Below are 5,369 nucleotides of genomic sequence, written 5' to 3' on the forward strand. Positions count from 1 at the left end.
TGTGAGTTCTTTATCAGAGTTTATATCAACCAATTAGAGAGTGTGAACCAAACTACCAAAGAATCCTAATTTGCACTAGGATGCCAAAAACTGACGAGACACCAATTGATTCGTGTTGCACCGAGGAAGAAGTTGTGCACACGTTTAAATCCTACTAACACAAGAAACAAGAAGGTGTTAGATAACGTAAAGGAAGAATAAAGGGAAACAAATGAAAACCTACAGCTAAGAATCAATAAAAATTGCTGAAAACAGAAAACCCGAAAAACTGCGGAGTAACTTGACAACTTCGTTCGAGGTGTTCCCGATCTCCAAAAATTACGAAATTAAATCTGGAGTGTCCTTATATATTGAATTTTTTATCTGGAAATTTTGGGTACCAAATTCAACCCGCTAAATCTTTTTTTAAATTTTTATTGAATTTCGTATTTTTTGATTTTTTTGACTTTTTTGACTGATTTTTTTGCGGGAATAATTTTTTTATATTCAATCACAGTGCCAAAAACATGTATGTAAAATTTCAGATCAATCGGACAGCGTTTACCCACTCAAATGAATTTTTTTTGAACAATTTTTCTGGGTAAAACTGCCGTTTATGCTTTAAAAAATAGAGATCAGTTTAGAAATCAACCAAGAACACCCAAAACGCCCAAAATCTGATACCAAATGATACGGGGTTGCGCGCGGACCAAGATCGAGTTGCCAAGTCACGGGAAACTCCTACGAAAACCCTAAATAATTAGATCTGAAACGAAACAGAAAATTAAAAGATTAGATTTTTAAATTTTTAGATCTGAAATAAAATCCCCAAATCAGCAAAGAATCAAATTGAGAATAGAAATAAGTGTTAGGGTTCTTGAAACCCTCAAGGAGATTGTGATTCTGCCCAATTGAACACCAAGATAGTTTTCCCCAAATTTCGACAATCTAATTTCACCCAAAACGAGTATGGAAAAACCCTAGAAATTGGGGATTTTTGGGCTGATTCCTTAAGATAGAAAAAGGCTGAAAACACAATAAGAACAGAAAATAGATTAGATAATGATTCAGCACAAGTAGAAATAAAGAAAGAATTGACAGTAAGAAATTAAAAGATAAGTCCTAAGAAGCCTTGAAATCTCGAAAGATCTCACAACTCCCTTCAAACGGCTGTAATCTCCCCTCCAAAGAATATCAATGGCAAGAAGAAGGTTGAAGATGGCTCCCACAATCAAAAAGATTGTTAAAACAACTTCTAAAGAAAACTCAAGAGAAAATCCTTGAAGAACTCAAAGAGAATTTTCACTCAAATCAAATCTGAAATTTTCAATGTAATTGTAATGTAATGTAGGGTGGCTGGCCAAGCCATATAAATAGGCCTTTCAAATGTTTTCCTAATTTAATTAGAACACTAAAATTAAAACTAAAAAAAACTCCTAATTATTTTAATATGGAAATTCGGCCAAGGGTCTTTTATTTGGGACTCTTGGACTGAATATAAAAATTTAAACTAAGTAAAATAAATAAATAAATAAATAAAAATAAAACTTTACAACTTGGGCCACTTTGACAATTTGGCCTGATTTTCAACTAAGTATGGGTGGATTTCTTGATTGGGCTTGGAATCTTCTTATTGGGCCTTGCCCTCAAGAATTTGGGCTTTTGTGACTCGTATCAGTAAACCTTACCTATTTTGGGGTTTCATGGACCAACTAGGGCCTTGTCATACATAAGCCCACATATGATCATACTTAGCCATTCCAGTGGCTGATCATTTGCTCAACACTTCCATTCCAACTATAGTTACATCATGAGACCATCTATACATTCATAAACACGAATGGTCTAATGCCATACTCCACTTCTACAAGCCATTTTCGCATGGCTGTACACTTATACATTTCATAAAGTACTCGAAAAACAACAATGGGTAGTCCTATACATGCCATATCAAGATTCAACCAAAATAGTACCCAAAAGAGCCTTTGATAGTGTGGGCGACTTCGACTTCAATATCCCGAGTCCGATAGCTGGAGAACCAAAAATCTATAAAACAGAGGAGCAGTGTAACGAGTAAGCAATTTATGCTTAGTAAGTTTGAGCAAGGAATTCCAGCATAAACAAAGAATAACACACATTTGGCTAAATGGAATATTTCATAATACGCAATTTACCGATATCAAACTTGCTTCACAACATTAACAACCCTTATGTACATACACAATAGACTAACTTAGCCGAAGGCCGGTAGCTCGTTTATCAACTGAGCGAACATTTATTTGTAAGGGCTCGATTAAATTCAACACATACGTAACATATCCCCATATTGGGATGTTTTTCGAGTATTCGCTGGAATTTTACAGCAAGCTCATTCATTACCAAATCACGTACCTTCGGGATTTAACCGGATATAGCTCCTCGATCAAATGCCTTCGGGACATAGCCCGGTTTTAGTAACTCACACAATGCCTTCGGGACATAACCCGGATTTAACAACTCGCACGAATGCCTTCGGGACTTAACCCGGATTTAATAACTCGCACGAATGCCTTCGGGACTTAACCCGGATTTAGTATCTCGCACAAAGGCCTTCGGATCTTAGTCCGGATATATTCACTTAGCACAAAGCCTTCGGGACTTAGCCCGGACAGCATTCAATTAATCATGCACATCTAACAATAATTCATGGCACATTCATATTTCATTTTCATTTGCGAAACTCAAACACAAGACACATATCATCCTTGCACATTCGGCTCAATAGCCTCACATAGAGCATGATTTAATCACATCGTAATTTAAGCTCTCTTACTCAAGAACTTACCTCGGGTGTTGTCGAACGATTCCGCTAGCTATTCAACCACTTTTTCCTTCCCTTTATCGGATTTATTTCCCCTTTGCTCTTGAGCTTAATCAAACAAATAAATTGATTTCATCATTTAGGCATCAAAAAGATGAACACAAGGCACTTAGCCCATATTTATACATTAGACATTAAAGTCTCATACATGCAAAAATCATGCATCAACACAACATATTAGCTAATTTCTTTCCCCTTGGCCGAATATGCATGTCTATTTTTGGGGTCGATCTCAACACTTAATACACACATATACACACACTAGTAAAGCATCCTCCCCCTTTTCATCGATTTAACACATGCATTGCTCATCAACATGCAAAGTTACATTCGGCCTTAGCACACATCTTGCTAGCCGATTCTTCTCCATTTAGCAACCAATGCACATATGTGCTCACACAAAAATGCTAAAAAGGAGGTTCAAGAATCATCAAGCCATCATCACATGCATCATTAACAAGCTTCATATTTTGCATGCAATGGCATTAACACAACCTCCACCTAGGTCGAATCTTAACTCATCCTCATGCCTCATCACCACAACATCAAACACCAACCAAGAATGATGCATCCATGGTCAAGTGCCAATTCCATCACATAGCAAGATTTAGACCATGGGCCAAGTAGAACTCAAGCTAACAACTAAAACATGCATGCATCTCATGGAACATCATCAAACATACCTTAGCCTAGCTACATGCATGGCCGAATCTCTTCACCTTTCTTCTTCTTTCCTCCTTAAAATTTTTGGCCAAGGATGAACCAAAGGATGAGAAAATTTTTCTTTGTTTTTCTTTCTAGTTTCGGCAAGCATGAAGATGAGAAAAGGATGAACAAAATTCTCTCCTTTCTTTTCTTTAGCTCACGGCAATGGGGGGGGGGACAAACAACTACACACACATTTTTTTTTTGTATTCACCATACTCCTTTTTTTTATTTTATTTGTTTTATCCCAACATTTTATGACACAAATTAACATATCTTATTTGTGCCATACTCATGCCATAATTTCCATAAAATAAATTGCACATTTGTTCATCATGCCCATCATGGCCGGCCACTACTAGTAGGGGGGAAATTTGACATGCAAGTCCCCCCTTTGTCCACATGCACTAATAGGTCCTCACACATTGACCTATCACATTTTAGAATTTTCTCACATAAGTCCTATTAACTAAATTCACATGAAATCAACCAAATTGAAGCTTGAAATTTTCACACATTCATAATTACATATTCTAGACAATAAGTATCACATTCAAACATTTTGGTGACTCGGTTTAGCGGTCCCGAAACCACTTCCCGACTAGGGTCAACTTTGGGCTGTCACAAAACATTTCATCACCCAAATAAACATATATACAAGCCAAGAAAAGTGGCTAATTTCATCAAACAAGAACACCTATACGTGTGCATATTTAACCAATTATCACTTAACTTATTTCCATGCCAAAACATAACATAATTGATATATAACCAACATACCATTTTAGATTCAAAACCTTTCCAAAACATACCATATCTTGACCAAGTTGAGCTCAATTCATCATATATCACTTTAGTCATTCAAACATGCTTTGACACATTATCAAATTAACACCTACAAACAAGGCAACAAATGTACCAAGGCTACATCACCCAAAATGACTTATACATGCCAACACATCAACTAACATTCAACTATACAAGCCATTATAATCTTAACCAAGACATCAAAATCTACCGATATAATCGCTAGATAGTGTGATAGATCTCTGATGAGCTTCCAACCCGATCAAGCTTCTGATAATCTATAAAGTAAGAGAAAGATAATCACGTAAGCAATGAATGCTTAGTAAGTCTGTAGAAACTTTAAAAATAACATTTCATTTCATTAATGAACTTTATAAATTAAATATAAACCTATACCAATGCCTCAAGATTTATCGAACCATAATCATCATCTCACGATGAAATAAGTCAATCAACACTACATATACTTATCATTCCTAGCATAGTAGGATTTCATAAGACTTTGAACCCTTTCATTTAGTTACTTTAGCTTAAATAACAACATCAATTCATTAATTAACATATTTTTTCATGAACTATGTATATTCATCCAAAACAGACGTAAACTTCTCACATACAAGTACATCGTTCAACTCATCATTCCCTTTTATTTCATCATATTTCACTTCAACTATGCACTTACCATTTTCATTACCTTTTCATACCCGTTTCATATGCATAACAACAAGATATAAGCATAACATCAACCATGACTACGGGCTAGTGCATTTAACATAGCTCTTTTGGAATCAACTACATGATAAACCATTTAATAAGAAAGTACATACTTTAATTTATACCACATTTTCATGTACATAAGCATATATTACCAATTGAGCACTTACCGATTCAATGTATTTCATTAAGACTAAGCATGATATAATCCAATCATAAGTTAGGCACAAGCCTAAGCATCATCCACAACTCATGCTATAGCATCAATTCATAAATCACTTTAAATAACCTAAGGTAAGTCATA

The sequence above is a fragment of the Gossypium hirsutum genome, chromosome D07 (assembly GCF_007990345.1).
Source record: "Gossypium hirsutum isolate 1008001.06 chromosome D07, Gossypium_hirsutum_v2.1, whole genome shotgun sequence".
Taxonomy (NCBI): Eukaryota; Viridiplantae; Streptophyta; class Magnoliopsida; order Malvales; family Malvaceae; genus Gossypium; species Gossypium hirsutum.